This window comes from Lynx canadensis, chromosome B2, assembly GCF_007474595.2.
Source record: "Lynx canadensis isolate LIC74 chromosome B2, mLynCan4.pri.v2, whole genome shotgun sequence".
Lineage (NCBI taxonomy): Eukaryota > Metazoa > Chordata > Mammalia > Carnivora > Felidae > Lynx > Lynx canadensis.
The window spans coordinates 44,221,824-44,239,412 of NC_044307.1; the positions used below are offsets into that span (position 1 = coordinate 44,221,824).

A 17,589-nucleotide genomic window follows, 5' to 3' on the forward strand; every position below is an offset into this window, starting at 1 on the left:
CTAAATTTGATCCTACTGAGGTCAAAGAAAGTGGGAAATCAGCAGCTTGAATCCACAATACAACTTGAAAAATCACTGATGATGAAAACCGCATTCAAAACTCTCTCATAAGTCATCAGGGTTGAAGGAGTTTATCGGCTGCGTTCGAGCGCTCCATTCTTGGGCACGCTGCTTCCCCAGAACCCTGCTGACACCTAGCCCCACTTTCCATAAATAAATAATTCTTCATTTGCTGACCTGGAGCCGTGATCACGCAGCCCCTCCACCCCTGCTCTCCTCTGAGAGTAAAATGCCCTCTTGCATTTTTAATGCAACTCCCAAGACTGTGTGTCAAGTTTCCACAAAGTTTGCCAGAAGAATTAGCTGCCCCCTTTTAATAGGCAAGAGGTCAGAAAATAAACCTTTTTTTTTTTTTTTAATGACAGCGTTTGAAAAATTAAGAAAACGAAACACTTGATCCAGCAGCGTACTGCATTTCACATTTTTGCAAAGATTGGTTTCTATAATTTTACCATCTGGCCCAACACAGTGAAATTCACTTTATTGGATACAATAACAACCAAGTTATTATTATTTTTCTTGCTTCCTTCCCTTCCTTCCGCTGCAGATGTGGGAAGCATGAGTCACACTGGACTGACTCAGAGGAAGTATGACTTCACGAAATACTCACGGAGTCGGGGACTTGGGGGGCTCATCCTCCACAGTGCTGGGAACCAAGAAAACATTGGCCTCTGGGCAACCATTTCTCGATTCCAGGATCTTTTGTGGAGATTTGCTTAATGTCAGTGGGTCTGTTCACTGTTTCTACAACTAGGCACCTGAACTAAAGCACTAAGCCAGATAAAAATGTATTTAACTATTATTCAAATCCAAGGTAGGGGCACCTGGCTGGCTCAGTTGGTAGAACATGTGACTCTTGACCTCAGGGTCATGAGTTCAAGCCCCACTTTGACCGTGGAGACTACTTGAAACACACACACACGCGCACACACACACACACACACACACACACACACATCCAAGGTTATTTTATTTTCTTTATAAAACCTGTATCTAATTTTTTGTATTGATGCATTGAAACTAGTATTAAACAGTTAGACATACTTAAAGAAGAAAACAGTGACAAACACTTGTAAGATGACTACGCAAACATAGCCCCTTATTAAGAGTTTGGTAAATCTCCTCCCTATCTGTGTTCTACCCAGGTTTTTATCTTTCATATCTTACAAAATTGAAATTATACTCTATTACCAGTTGGTATTCATCAAGGTACCGCAGTCTTCCACATCTAATTCTTCTCTTCTGATACACAGTATCCACAAAATTTCGAACATACCCTGGTCCTTAGAAGCCCTGGATAAATGATGCCCAATGGATATACATATTTGCTATTATTGCTTTACAAATACAAGTTTCAACAATCACTCTGTGTACAGGCAGGTGTAGACACTTTGGGGGATGTAGGTGGGAGTGGGGGTTAGGGTGGGAGCTGAGGGGAGGGTGCCAGAATTATTCCTTAGTTTCCTGAACCATCTTCTCCACTAGGATTTCAAGAAAACCACAGTTTTCTTTAGAGGTAAAGAAACAAAGTGGACTTGGCTTCCATGGATAAAACTGGTCTCCTTTACCTGTGTGTACCAATTTCCTTAACTCTGATATGTCATTTTGCCCATTGGGACTTTAATTCCCTCCACTGTGCAATGAAAATAATCTCTAAGGTTACTTTCTCCTCCAGTATCCTCCGTTGCTATCTTGTCTGCCTCACCTGAAGATCTCCCTAGTTAAAGTAAACTTATCAGCGAGACCAGCTCATCAACTCTACCTCAATGGAAACAAAAGAAACATGATGAAGGTTTAGCACGTTTGCTCCCAAACAACCTGACTGCTCACGAATGGCACTAAGAAGGTAGCGAAGGTCAAAAGCCTCTTTAATGTCTGATCACCTGGTGTTCCTGTCCTGGAAGCAGACCCTCTGCTTGAGCCTGCGTGGTCATCAGTGTGGTCCCCAGAGACCTCATTTCTTACCTCAACACTGATTTTTCCCTTCCAGTTGGGTGTATACCCCATGCTGATTTTTTATAAAGGTGCTTTGAAACACAGTCCATTTAGAGTAGTGGCAGTGTCCTTCTGTTATCAGTGGCTTCCTTAAATGGAAGCATGTGGCAGTGAAGTCTAACACACAGGAGGTGGGTGTTCCTGACAGATATCACAGAGCCTGGTGCCCTTCCTAACCACATGCCCAGAGGAAGTGTGGAGTCCGGGATGGCTCAGCCTTCATGGGTAAGACTGTTGAAAGGTCAGGACTGACCAATCTGTGTCTAAATACCCAATTGGTATAGGAAGTTGCTTGGAACCAACCCTCTGACCTAACCCAAGCAGGGTTGATTGTGACATTAATAAACCTCAAGATCCTTGATCCCCTCCCTTGCACTGGTTCCTTCCAAGGTTTAGAAAAGGACCTATGATAGAGTTCACATAATCATTTGTTTTTGTCAAACTTGCAATCAAGAGATATTCAAGCAGCAATTAGTTAGGACTAGTGTCTCCTTCCATTGCAACCTCACCTCCATCATATTTTCTTTAGTATAAGATTATATTGGGAGTGCCTGGGTGGCTCAGTTGGTTAAGTGTCTGACTCTTGATTTCAGCCTAGGTCATAACTTCACGGTCATGAGATGGAGCCCCATGTTGGGATCCGAGTTGCATGGAGCCAGCTTAAGATTCTCTCCCTCCCTCTCCCTCTGCCCCTTCCTGCTCTCTCTCTTTCTTTCTCTCAATTTCTCTCACTCTCTCTCATAAATAAATAAATAAATAAATAAATAAATAAATAAATATTTAAAAAAGATTATATTGGAGTGGCCCTGGGCATTTTGGGGACTTCACAAAACGGAAAGTTCAATTAAAGAATATATTTAGTTTGGGTTCAGTGGGATATATTTGTGTGGTTCTAAGTCGTTTCTGGTAATAATGATGTTGTTGTTAGATGTCCTCATGAAGGACTGATTTCTGGTAATAATCTTGCCATCCATTGTGCTGACCTAAAGGAGCAAGGTCAGGGGTCTAGTGCAATATAAATGTGTCCCACGGCAGTAGGCACTAGACGTATGTGTATCAAAGAGGAGAGTCAAGGTTTGAAATATAGGTAACCAGAAGCTAGTCTGTGGAGAATTCTCCCAGTTACCAGATATGGAAAAGTGCAAGCAGAGGGTTTGGTTCTTACCAATGCTTATTCAAAACAGAAGTTCTCTCCTATCAGAAGTATACTCAGTCATGCAGCATATACAGTAACAAAGGCACTGTACGTTTTTAAGGGGAAGTACCCCAAATACACTTTATATATTTATAGTTTATCAACTTGTAGTAGTTCTATAAGTAATTACACTTTTATAACTCCCAATTCTAAAAATCAAACAGTGATAATTGCATTAGTGGAGAAATTATCTTTCTCCTGTCTTATCAAAAAGTATATTACAAGATTGTAAAATGGAGAAACGATCAAAGTGTATGTAGTCCAAAAAACGCAGGGGGAGAAAGTATTGGAGAAGGGGGGTAGGTACTTAATAAAACAGTAAGTCACTTTTCTGGATTTCTGATATTTGTGGTATTTGACAGCTTTTTAAAAAAATTTTTTTTTAATGTTTATTTATTTTTGAGACAGAGAGAGAGCATGAATGGGGGAGGGTCAGAGAGAGAGGGAGACACAGAATCTGAAACAGGCTCCAGGCTCTGAGCTGTCAGCACAGAGCCCGACGTGGGGCTCCAATTCACGGACCGTGAGATCACGACCTGAGCCGAAGTCGGACGCTCAACCGACTGAGCCACCCAGGCACCCCCTTGACAGCTTTTTTAAGTTGGTAATTTGATTCGTTTTCTCAATGCAAATGAATATTCGCTTCCGTGTCTAATGTTATATTCATAATTGTATAACCGTTTGTTAGGAAGGCTCCTTGATTGCCCTAGCATCGGGCCCCGGGAAACCTAGATCCGCCCCTGCCCCTCACCTAACCCTTGCCACGAGCATATTTTCGTACTCTGCCTCTTCTCCACCCTCCCAAGTTCAAATGGCCTCTCTGTGGGCTCCTTGGCCTCCCATCTGGCTTACATCTCCTTCCCAGACTCTTTGCCTCCTTATTCCAAATTCCATCTTCGCTGCTACCTGCTGTCCCCCACTCAGCTCTGCTCACCCTCGGCTCTGTTTTTCCAGTTCAATTCCTGGAACCTAAGCGCAGGACAGAACCTTCCCCCCCCCCCTCCTCTCCTCCCCTCCTCCCCGCCTCCTTGCTTGGAAAAGGAGTTCAGGCTGGCAGTGGGGACAGCTTGGAAGAGTCTAACCTATTCCTTGATCAGGTGCTCTATGCCTCTCGGGGGAAGAACGGGCAGAGAGCCGGAAATGCTCAGTCGGTCACACCATGGTGGCTTAGCCATAGGAATTCACGCTCTAGACCATCACAACAGCAGGGAAAATGAGCTCTCCTCACCTGGTAGAGGGCGTACATAATCTGAGAATTCAAATTTGCGAATTTAAAACTCCGAGTGGGCAGAGACAAGGGAGGAAAACAAAGAAGGCTGCTGTTCAAAAGCACTTTCCTAAAGGCCTCCTGTATCAATAACCCTGCAACCCCTAGGGAAAGGTAGGTTTGGTACAGGTTAGCCAGCTACACTCTTGCTGCACTTTGCTTTGCAAATGCAGGCTGAGAAGGCTTAGAGGCTTAGAGGCTGCTCCACCGGAAAATCTTTGGAGGCTAAACCTGGGCCATCTCACTCACAGTCATCTTGCCACCCTTTCCCCATCCTGGGGAGATACACGTTTGTCATCTTTCAAACAATGATGTCTTAAACGTATGGCCAAGCATAACATCTCCCTGGGAGTTGTGACAATGATAAGCAAACAAATGTTACAAATGCCCAAAAGTATTCCTGTGGCTAAATCTTACCTATGCTTCTACAAGAACTTACTCCTCCCTCCTTCCCTGCCTCCCTCCTTCCCTCCCTTCTTCCTTCTCTCTCGTTTCTTTTTTCATTTCTAGAAGGCAGGGGACGTTGGGTAACAGAAGACAATGAGATTCCCCCAACTATTGAATTATCTTCAGAGAGAAGGAGTTTAAGTGCACTCATATATCAAGTAGAACAACACACAGTTAAAAATCTGGGCTTTGGGGGCACCTGGGTGGCTCAGTCGGTTAAGCGGCCGACTTCAGCTCAGGTCATGATTTCGCAGTCCGTGAGTTCGAGCCCCGCGTCAGGCTCTGTGCTGACAGCTCAGAGCCTGGAGCCTGTTTCAGATTCTGTGTCTCCCTCTCTCTGACCCTCCCCCGTTCATGCTCTGTCTCTCTCTGTCTCAAAAATAAATAAACGTTAAAAAAAATTAAAAAAAATCTGGGCTTTGGAGGCCAACAGACACAGGTATGAGTCCTAGTTTCAATAGAACCTTCAGGTCCAGGCAAAAGCCATCAAGCTGGTTCTAGGAATGGGAAGAAATTTCAACAAGTGGCAAAGCATTGGGTTGGCTAAATCATCTCAGGGGCAAAACTATAGATTTCATACAGACTCAAATTGTCTCTTCTTTGTCATAAAAGTAATTTTTTTAAGATTTATTTATTTTTGAGAGAGAGAGAGTGAGAGCGTGCAAATGGGGGAGGGGCACAGAGAGAGGGGGACAGAGGATCCTAAGTGGGCTCTGTGCTGACAGCAGAGAGCCCAGTGCGGGGCTCAAACTCACAAACCGCAAGATCATGACCTGAGCCAAAGTTGGATGCTCAACCAACTGAGCCCCCCAGGTGCCCCTGTCATCAAATTAGTTTTTGATGTGCTGTGTTAATAGCCTCAGTCAGAAAGTTTAGGACACATGGATTCCACCGTATGGAAGGTTATAGTTACTCTTTCCAAAATGTTGAGACATGCTGGTTTCTACAAGTTCAAGTTTTCTTGACTGATTTCTTTGCTCCTTTCAGAGGCCAATGTGTGCTGCGAATCTGTAAGAGGAGGAAATCGTGGGTAATTTTTCTCAAAGTTCTTTAGCCATAGGATCCATTTTTTTGTGGACTATGTCAAGGAAACAGTGTTCTGTGGGGTATGCTTTTGGAAATAATCACCAGTCTTAGGAGATCGCACCATGGCTATTGGCTGTATGTATCCTCAACAGCAAACCATTTTTGAGCCACATGGATGTTAGCAGGCTGGTTTTTTAGTTGCCCCTTGATCCCTGTCTACATCCCTCTGGGTCCCTGTGAGTCCCCGGGACCATATCCCTATGCAGAGCCACCAAAGCTCATCTACTCAACTGGAGATAACTGTCCTCACATTGTGGACTACTGCAGAGTGGTCTAACTGGCCCTTGTGCTGTTGAATGCTCTGTGCTCTGGCCCTAGTTCTTTGGTTAAATCGAATTTTCTAACATAAATAAAATGGGGAGATGTTTTATTTATTTATTTAAAAAAAAAATTTTTTTTTCAACGTTTATTTATTTTTGGGACAGAGAGAGACAGAGCATGAACGGGGGAAGGGCAGAGAGAGGGAGACACAGAATCGGAAACAGGCTCCAGGCTCTGAGCCATCAGCCCAGAGCCCGATGCGGGGCTCGAACTCGCGGACCGCGAGATCGTGACCTGGCTGAAGTCGGCCGCTCAACCGACTGCGCCACCCAAGCGCCCCTGGGGAGATGTTTTAAAAAAAGATCTTCTAAGAGATGGAAGCCAAGAGAGTATGCCATCGGTCCAAACACCAAATAAACTTGGCATCCTGAGATATTCAACCGCATTGTGTCATTACTCCTGCTAATGGGAGACAGTGCCCGCTAATTGCCAAGATTGAATCATTCCATCTGAGGGCAGAGTTACTAACAGAGGCCAGACCAATTTACTGCTCTATAAATTTTAGAAATGAAAATACTGATAGATGCATCAACCTTCCAAACACAAGGATAATATTTCAATAGTAAGTAAATATTGTTGCCAGGAAAATGGGTGTTTTCTACTTCCTCGCCATGAAAGGAATGTACGGGCTCTGAAGCACTTTGGCTTAGGTGGCAGCCAATATATTTCAGGCAGAATGCCCTCTCCTAGTAGGTCCCCCTTTCTCTTAAAGCTCTTAAGGTCAAAAACTGTCTTTGACATTTGCAGCAGATTCTTCCACTTGCATCTGTATATAGATCCCAAAGTATTCTAAAAATAACCAAAAAGAAGAAGTAAGAAAAGAGTGACAGCCTCCCTAAATCATACATAGTATATATGTATATAAAAATCAAAAGTATATGCAGTAAAACCTTGGTTTGCTAGCATAATTCACTCCAGAAACGTGCTTGTAATCCAAAGCACTTGTATATCAAAGTGAATTTCAAGAACCATCGGCTCAGTTGTGATTCTGTGATGTCGCATACTACTCGCATTGTAAGACGTCTCTCGTTTATGGAGTTAAAATTTATTAGAAACGTTTGCTCGTCTTGCGAAACACTCGCAGAGCAAGTTACTCGCATTCCGAGGTTTTACTGTATTTTATATCTGTATGTAAAAGTGTGTGTGTGTGTGTAATATACATAATCTCATTGAGGCGTCTTTGAGATGAAGAGGTAGAATTTCTGAAAATGGCAAATACCAACTACCAAAAACGTTTCTGTCTCAGCTATCAACAAAGGCTCTTTCTCTGAACTCCTAGAGCACTTCACTGAACAACCTATTCAATAATTGTCACCTCTGCACTAGTGATGGCTGTTACTCTCTCCTATGAGCACTTGCGAGCTTCTTCCGCGCTGAAACCATGCTCCAGCCCCTTGACGGCATGGCAACCCCATGCTGGAGGCTCAGTCGGTGTTTGTGGGACTGAGTTATTTCAGACATGCTTGCTAGCTCTGCCTCTACCATTATATCAGTAGATTGGGGACGAATTATTGGGTTGGGGTTTCTCTCCTTTTTTTCTAAGTGCTCCTCCCTGTGACCCGTGGCTGGGGACATCTATAAATGTAGGGTGATGGGGTAACCAGCCACATGATATGCTTAGAGAATGCTCGAATGGCTTTCCCTTTCATGCTGTAACTCCTGTGACATGTCAGCTGAATCTCACAACAGCAATCCCTTGTATTTGGTTAGTGTTTTACATTTTACACAATACTGTCTCCTATATTTTCTTTTGATACCCACGGTTACCTTACCAAGTAGGAAGAGTATATATTATTCTTACATCAGAGATATGGAAATTGGGACTCAGGTACATTCATTTGACTAATAGCACTCGGTTAGCAATGAATTCAGCCTATGTTTTCTTTCCACTATAGTCACTCTCTGAGCTTAGGCATCCGGGCTGTGAAGTGGGTCTATTCTTTGGGTGGGGTGAGGTGGTATTTAGGACCCATATGTTCGGCCTCTTTCTGCACAAGCATTCAGTAAACGTGGTTAACGTCTCACACATCCAGGTCCCAGGGCTAACGTGATACCAGAAAGTAATCCAGTATTTTCCACCATGTACTTCATGAAAGACTAGCATGATGAGATTTCCCTGAAAAAAAGAAAATCTTGCAGTCAAACCAATTATGTTATGTTTATATTTAGGACCCTTTGTGCATGAAGTATTACTGGCACATTTCTGCCCACAGACCCTCCTGAGACCCTCCTGCTGAGAAGCAATATATGAAAGTATGAAAAAGACAAATTCTCACAAGAATAAAGAAAATGGACAAAGTCACTAACAGACAAGGGATGTAGACAAACTTGTGGAGGAGAGAAGGCAGCTAGGAGCATGCCAACGGGTGATAGGAGACACAAAAAGCTATTGCCCAGAATAAATCCCAAGGGGGCTACAGAGGAGGTGGGGACCATGCTTCCTGCCAGGACCCTGGAGAAACAGTAGACTAGCACATGGCCAGTGGGTGGGAAGCGCAATGTGGGGTTCAAGTGGAGTGACTCATTCAAAGTCTGTCTTGGAACAACCACACTGGATGACAGCCAAATGCCTCCCCCAGCTGGAGGTGACATTTACCTCCAGGCTCTAAATGGAAGGTTCTTCTCAGGAAGCCATCTGATGAGCAGGGGGAGAGCTCAAGCTTCACGGTATGGGCATGGCAGCACCGGGGTAAAGCCTTGCTCACTCTGGCATTTGGAAATCCGCTCCCTTCCTGCTCACCCTGAAGTGAGGTTGGTTGATTTGACTTCCTCTGTCTCTCTGCCTTCATAAGGTGGCATGGGACCCTTTGACAAAGGACCAATTAGAAAATAAGGCCAGAATTATTAGGAATTAAAAATGTATCTGCTGGGGCGCCTGGGTGGCTTAGTCAGTTAAGCGGCCGACTTGAGTTCAGGTCGTGTTCTCGCGGTTGGTGAGTGCGAGCCCCGCATCAGACTCTGTACTAACAGCTCAGAGCCTGTAGCCTGCTTCCGATTCTCTCTCTCTCTCTCTCTCTCAAAAATAGTAAAATATAAAAAATTTTTTTAAAAAACGTATCTGCCAAAAATAAAAAATCAAATAGAGCTGCAAAATAAAGAAAATCTTTCAGAACATAGAGGCAAACAGAGAGAGACAGATAATATGAGAGAAAAAACAAGAAACAGAGGCCAAACCCGGAAGGGACAACGTCCAACTAATCGGAGTTATGGAAGGTTTGGAGAATACAGACAGCAGGGCCCTGCCTGACACACCACACACTCCGTACGGCCGTTCCTGTGCCAGACCCCAGATAGGCAAAGCCCCTGCCCCTGGAGCTGGCCAGCATCCTAGCAGCACAGGCAAAAACAGTCAAGTGCAATGCCAGGGGTGGAAAGGAAACAAGAAGATAAGGGAACTGGGCAACAGGAGGTGCCACCGGCTTGGACGGTGAGGAGGTAACACCGGACACTGAATCAAGCGAGGGATTGAGCCAGTGAGTGTTTGTTGCGCCGAAGAAAGGAGGAAAGTGCCCAGATGGAAAAGGGATGTGGTGCTGAGCAAGGACCACCTCACTGTTCTCACTTGTAAACTGAGGGCTTCCACTAGATAATCTCCGAGCCTGTCGTGGTTAGAAAAGGGCCTTCGCTCCCACCCAGTAAATCCACTTTAACTGGTGAGGTCAGCATTAGTGGTTTCAGGGCACACATCACGTCTGGTGATGTGTTATGAAACACCAGGCAACGCTTTATCTCAGCCTGTGCCTCTTTTCTGGGCGAACTGTTTCCTCCAGAGGTCCCGGGACTGGGGTTTTATACTGTGGCTATTTTTAGTCGCTGTCCGCGGTGGCTGCTGGGACCTATTGCCTCAAGAGGCTGACGAGAACTTTCCCCCCCGGGGGGGGAGGAGGCATTCCGTTCTGTAATCTTGCCCTGTAGAGCTCTCTAATTGAGATTTGACGATTTCCAACTCGGAGAACTAGATACTTCCTTCATGCATGGCGAGATCAGGTAGCTGTGCTGTGTATTCAGCAGTCAGCAAGAAACTAAGTTATTTTGGTCGGTAGATCCATAGCTGCTATTCAAAACCTTTTTGCTGAAGTAAAGGGGATTGTTTTGCTCTGGGTTGACTGATGCTTGGAAAGTGTTGGTTGAGGGAGGTCCGAGGATGATGCCCCTCCTACTGATTTTTCACAAGAGCTTCCCAGGGCCTGTGCCCCCAACGCGCATGTTCCTTCCTTACCAGTTAACCAACTGGCATTCAGGGAAGCAACTCGAAAGGTCTGGTCGGGAGATTCTGAGCTAGCTTTTTAACCTGTGAGTGCTGACACTTCCTTCTCTGCTCCAAGATAACACAGGCAGGAGCGGCGGTAAAATCCCTCACTGACAAAATCATCTTCCCAAAGCACAGTTCTGACCTTGCAACTTCTTAGTTCAAAACCTTCAGAAACTCCCTGCTGTAGACCAAGTACACTTTATAAATCTTAGCTGCCATTCCAGGCCTTCTTCGGTCTCCAACACGATCCCCAGGTATAATTTTGTTTCTCCATGCCTCTACCTTCAACCCCCATATGCTCCATCCAAACCATATCACTGAATGTTCCCTATAAAGGTATTTTTCCACTCCCATGCCTATTATGGACTGACTGTGTCCTCTCAAAATTCATATGTTGAGGCCCCGAGTCCCAGTGTGGTAGTATTTAGAGATGGGTTCTATAAAGAAAAGGTTAAATGAGATCATATAGATTAGATTACCAATTAGATTATTGTCCTTATATCAAAAGAAGAGACACCAGAGAGCCCATTCTCCTCCCCATGAGGACATGGAGAGAAGGCTGCCATCCATAAGCCATAAAGAGAGCTGTCACGAGCCCTACCATGCTGGCACTTGGACCTTAGGTTTCGAGGCTCCAGAACCGTGAGGACATAAATGTCTGTCCTAAAACCTCCCAGTCTGTGGTACTTTGTTACACAGCCCAAGCTGACTGATACAGTGTCCTTGCATGTGCAATCCCTCTTCACAGAGTGTCCCTTTCACTTTCCATTGGACCAAATCCTTCAAAGAAATTCTTCCTTTTCTGGGAAGTTTTCATAGATCTTCTTAGCCAGAAATATCTTCCTTTTACAACTTCCCAAAGAACATTGTCAGCACTTTAAAATTGTTTTCATTTTCTGACTAATAGTTACTTGAAAATATGAAATCTTTCCTACTGAACTGAAAGTCCTTGAAGGCAGGGACCTTGAAGGCAGGTACTTGAAGGCAGATACTCATCCTTGTGTCTCCCATAATTATCTAACCATCATCTTTAACATGTGAAAAATGATATCTGAGCTTTCTCTAGGCATGTGTGAAATGCTTTCTGCATTTAGTTGGAATCTTCACAATCACCTTACAAAGAAGGTATTGTTATTCTCATTTTTAAAATAATGACATTAACTGTATAATTCCACTTTTATGAGGTCTCTAGAATAATCCAACTCATCAAGACAAAAAAGCAGGATGGTGGTTGACAAGGGCCAGGGGAAAAGGAATGGAGAGTTAGTGTTTAATGGGTACAGAGTTTCTGTTTTGCAAGAGGATAAGAGTTCTGTGGGTATATGGTGGTGACGTAGCATGACAACGTGAATGTATTTAATGCCACTGAACTGTATGCTTAAAAAAATGGGTTAAGATGTTAAATTTTATGCTAGGTGTATTTTCCCACAATTTTTTTAAATAATGAAACTGAGTTGCAGAGAGGTAAAGTAACTTGCCCAAGGTCGTCCAGCTAGAAAGGGGGCATGCTTAGATTTGAGCCGTCTCTGCCCACTCTTCTTGTTTTATTTCATTTTGGTGCATCTTCTTTCTCCATTGTATAAATTCTGGTGTTCCTCAAAGCTCTATCCTTAGCTTTCTTGGATTCTGGGTTCAGAATTAGAAAACGATGAACTGTCTGGGTAAACAGAGTAGAATAATGTGCCCCCTGCCTAAGCAGCATCCCTACAACAGCTGGTTTCTTGGGTAGACTTGAATGGATGCCAGCCCTGCCTCCCTTTGACAAGCACCCCTGCATGAGGTGTAACCTGCACAAGTAGTGGTGTGTGTAATGGGTTGTCCCAGCTCATGAGAGCCAACTATGTACTTCTCTTCCCAACTTCCTGTTCAGTGATGCCACACCGGCCGCTGGAAATTGGCTTTGGTGGGAATATTTACATTATGGAAACCAGCAAATACTAAAAATGAAGACATTTCTCCCCAGAGAAACTGTTGCTAAGATTTACCAGCACACTGCTGTGCACAACGTACAAACTGGCTTTATTGGGATCTCTACTCTCCTCTGGCTTGAACTTCTTTACATCAGTTGCTACGGCTGTTATTTCCATATGCCAGCGAGACCTCTACATCTATTCTTGTCCCTCTTTCTACTTTTAGACCCATAGGTCTGCCGCCTTACTGGGCACATCAACCTGTATATGCCAGGGCACATTAAAATGTTGAAAACAGCTCCCTTCCTTCAAATTTTCTCTTCCTTAAACTATAGTGTCACAATCCCCATGGTCTTCCACATCCAACTAGATACCCAGTCTCAGAAGTTCTGTCTCCTAACTAGTTTTCACTGACTCCATGTTTGTCATTGCTTTCTGTATGAGTTCAGACTCTCATCATCATCGTCGTCGTCGTCATCATCATCATCATCATCATCATCATCAATCTCTCACCTGTGACATAATATCGACTGTTTCTCTTAGCCGGCTAACTGGTCTACCTGCTTCTTCCATCCTCCTTATTATATCAGAGGTTCACAGCTGTGCAAATGGAACCCATCATTATTCTGCTTAATTTTTCACGATACCCCATTCACTACAAGGTAAAATCCAACTTCCCTAGTTTAGCACACAAAACCTTTCACAGTAGGGCCCTAACCTTGATTTTCAGTGTCATCTAGTGCTTCCTGAAACATAGTCTGTGAACCACTTGCTCATTCCAAATACCCTCAGATTATTGTTACTGCTATCAGATTGCCTTCCTCTCCCCTGCTCTACCTGGGTTCCCACACGACCTTTAGAATCCAACTCACGTGTTGAGTTGTGAAATCTTCCTGGGCTTCCTCCCTCCTCCTGAAAGATCAACCCCTCCTTCACCACACATTGTCACCTTGCACGGTGTCCCTCTTCCCACCTATGGTGAGTGTTTGTGAGATTCCTGTTCATTGGTATAATCTTAGTACCTCACAGAACTCCTGGCATATAGCAGATACCAAATATAAATTACCTGGAGACATAAATTTGAAGTGAAGTAAAACGATTTCTGTTCTTCATGATTAGAAAATGTAGAAAATCTTTCCATCTCTTGAGCTCATGTCATGTATCCGTGATTCAGTTAGGCACTTCACTCTGTGCTCTCCGTGACTAGCCTCTGTGGTGGGGATCACACCATATCCTCCAAATAGAGATATTAGTGTTCAGGGATGTCAGTCGATTTCCTTCGAAGCTAAAGAGTTAGTAAATAGCAAATCTGATATTTGCACGCAATTCTAACTCGAAATTCCATGTGTTCCCCACCACTCCATGACTCGATTGAACAAGGAAGACCTTTGTAGGAACAAATAATGATGACTAAACATAATCGGGGCGATATCTGGAACATGTGCGAAGTTCCATGGGCACAATCTGCAGGGAGCCACTGAGTCTGAGTGGGAGGGGACTTGGAGGTGAACTTGTGCTCTGTGCCAGATATTGCTTACTCAAACCTTTCCATGGCTGGCATGACTGCCCTCTACTATACGACCAAAAAATATTACGCTTCTTAGACTCCCCGCAGTAAGAATCTAGATGTCTGGTTTCCCCCAAGCAAATGTGCTATGTGTGGGAACTGACTGGCAGAAATGAACCTCGTGTAGCAGCAGGGTGCACGGTATATGAGATCTGATGGCGAGCACTGTGGCAGAGGCATTGGGTTTTCCGGGTTGCAGGTCTGGTGGAAGGTTTAAAGCCTAGTCCTAGTGTCACAGAGGCCAGCAGCGGAAAGCAGCAACAGCGGGCTTTCCTCCAGAACCGTCCCAAGATATGGTTCGGTGTTTCTCCAGGCTGTTTCGTCCCTGGAGGCATGGCACTTAACCCTGGCTCCTGGCCAACCCAGAAAAATCTGTGAATTCCCTAACACTGTGTAATAAATCCCTCTCTTCTTAAACTCTTAGCGTGGATTCTCTTGTCTGCCACTAAGCCTGCTTACCAATACAAGTACTGTCGTGGACAGTGATCGGCTTGCTCCCCCCCATCCTGGAGAGATTATTACAGAAGCGTGTAGCCTGTCTTAGCTATTTCACGAACAAGGCCACACCATCCATCGATCAGCAATTTGAGCTCCATGTGAGGGTTTAAAGCAGATACATATTTGTGTTATTCATATTGTTTTAGTTTATTTTTGTGTTTAAGTTAATTCGGATGGTATGATGTTATTGTTCTAAGCAGAGCCAGTTCAGACTGGAGGGAATCCTGCCTCCTTCTTAATGTGAAATTAGCCTGAGGAATTGAGTAGCAGCGATGTGGCTCCTTCTCAGAGAGGGTGGTAATAAATCCAACTTGCCGGGACACTTGAGCAAGCTCCTGCCACATGCCAGGCATTGAGTCAGATAACCATGGTTTAATCCTCTGAGCAAGTCTGTGAGATGGGCATTGATGGAAAATGAGGCCCAAGAACTTACGACGTTTGCCCTAGTTCAACTGGTTTATAAATGGCCTCGTTGGGACTATCACCAAGGTTGGACACAGAAGCCCACGGTCCTTCCATGTTGCCACTCTGCCTGCAGCGGGAGCGAGGAAGTGAAGCAGGGTCATCGTCCCTCTTACACTAATGAGATGCTCATTAGAACGAAAAGTCCCAGCAACAAGGGAAAGAAAGGCAATTGAGGGGAGATGGCAGGCATGGTTTGTTCCCTCCCCAAGAGCACTTCCCTTCAAACTTCCTTAACATATCCTACTTTTCCAGGTGCTCGGGGGCCCTCTTTACCTTGAAGAAGGTGGACTCAATCCCTGTTCTACAGTGTGGCCTCCCATGTGACTGAGAAGTGAGGAGGGCTGCTCTCGACCTCATCGTGGAGTCGGCTGACCTCACCCCAACAGCCAGGCTCCAGGACTCTCACCACACATGAAAAATAAAACCCTGCTTTTAAAGCCATTGTTGTGGTTCCTGTAACAAGCAGCAGAAACCCTTCTTGCTCATAGAGGGGTTTGTAATTCATAGGAAGTCTTAGGAGTGTTTGATGAGATCGCAAGAAGACATGAACAGGAACCCACCCAGAAAGTGAGGCTGGGAAGTTCTATTACGTCCTCATCTCAAGCTATGAAACCACTGAGAGCTTGAGCAAACCAGAATCACCTCATCAGCAGATCCTGGTCAACGCGCTTCCCAGCATCATTACAAGGCACGGGCCAACCATAATCCGGGTTGGTTTTGGCCTGACGTGCTGTGTCCCGAGATGGCAAGGACGGGGCAAGGCTTCGCAGGTTCCTCTGCATTTCCTAGGGTATCGTTCTCTTAAAAGAACCAACGAAGTGATAGACTGTTCTCGTTAACGCCATGACAGCGGGGACTGTGCCTGAGGCGTTCACCACTGGACCCCCGACATCCGGCCCTAAGACAGGCACAGAGGAGACACTCACTAAACGTCATTCGAATTGGATGGAATTGAATTACGTTAGCGTCGCCAGTAGATGTCGGGACCAGGATTTGACTCACATAGTCTAGTTCCATGGTTTCTGCTATAAAACACTCTGATGAACTGCCTCCTAACATGACATAGGATTAACAAGGACAATGCATTGCTGAGGCCTGGAATCTCCTCCCTGATTCCTCCCTGCCACCCCAGTGCCCGCATTTCCTTCAAAGTTTAAGACCTGCTTCCTACGTGAAGCCTTCCCAGATAAATCCAGTCTCCTTCATCTCCGAATGCCTTTCGTGCGTATTGGGTACTATGCATCGTATGTTCGAGAAACTGTCTTGTATCAATTTCTAAATGCCTTATAATGTCAATCCTTCTTGCTGAGCCAGCGGGTCACAGTCTCACAGAAATAATCCCATCGGAGACTGCTTTTCTGTCTCTCACAGTATCAGCACGTGAAGTACAGAGTACACGCTCTATAAAGATTAATTGACCTTCGATTTGAAATGGATGAAAGGGATGCCTACAAAGGTACGGGCAATTAACCTGAGCTCATTCTCACAGCTATTAAATTTTTTATTATAGAATAAGAATCACGTTCACAAGAGAATTGTCCAACCTTCACCCTCACATTTTCTTGGTAAACAACCCCTTCCCTTAGCCCAGCTGACCTTGCCTCCTTTAACTTGCCAAGTTATTGTGAATAAGGAGAAGGATCCTGGTCTGTGTGTGTGGGTCTCAGGATTAATACTACATTTGGCTCTAGTGGCTGAAGGGGCAGCCTCTTGGATCCTCAGAGTTATGCTTCGGTGGAGAACCCTTGCCACAGAGAGACCTGAGGGGAGCCTGGGCATGGCCAATGGATATTGACAGCTTTACTGACATTTACACGAGCTGATTATTAGTTGAAGAACTTTGCGTAAACAGTTGCCATTTCAAACCAATTGATTTCCATAAGCACAGGTACTGCTTATGAATGTGAATACTTTTCACTGGTGATTTCTTTATTTTGTGGGCCTGACCACTCCTCTGTCTCACTATGAAGCCCAACCTCTTATTTTCAGACGAAGGAATAAAGGCTCAGAGAGGGACCTGTGACCACACAGCTGATTGATTTTCATGCCAGATCTTAACCCATCTCGCCCTACAATAACACTGCCCTATAGAAACTTCACCAATAATATTCCATATTTGCACTTTCCATGTACTTAGCCCCATGTAGCTGTTGAGCACGTGCAATGTGGCTATTATGACTGAGGAACTGAATTTTCAGTATTTTTTTTAATTTAAATTAATTTAAATTTAAACAGCCACATACGTATGAGTGCCCGGCGCTTGACTTCAGCTCAGGTCATGATCTCATGGTTTTGTGGGTTCGATCCCCATGTCGAGCTCTGCACTGATGACACAGAGACTGCTTGGGATTCTCTCTCTCCCTCTCTCTCTCTCTCTGCCCCTCCCCAACTTGTGTTCTCTCTGTCTCTCTCAAAATAAAGAAACTTTAAAAATAAACAAATAAACAGCAACATAGGGCTAAAGACTATCGTTCCAAATAGTACAGCTCCAGAATAACTGACCCAATTTGTAGAGGGTCGGTATAA

The 17,589-nt window shown here is 44.6% G+C and overlaps 1 long non-coding RNA gene across 7 annotated transcripts in view; it reads left to right on the forward strand.

Moving 5' to 3' along the window:
• LOC115514012 overlaps window positions 1-15,500 on the forward strand; it is a 43,964-nt gene extending 28,464 nt beyond the window's left edge. For 3 of the 7 annotated variants that reach the window (XR_004343628.1, XR_004343630.1, XR_004343632.1), the window contains 2 exons: window positions 5,952-5,994; window positions 6,476-6,499. This is a non-coding gene — a long non-coding RNA (uncharacterized LOC115514012). Of the gene's footprint in view, window positions 1-607; window positions 887-5,951; window positions 5,995-6,475; window positions 6,505-15,315 lie in introns of those variants that run through there. The other 4 variants (XR_004343629.1, XR_003968861.2, XR_004343631.1 and 1 more) reach the window with 3 other exon arrangements.
• The last annotated feature ends 2,089 nt before the right edge of the window (window positions 15,501-17,589 follow it).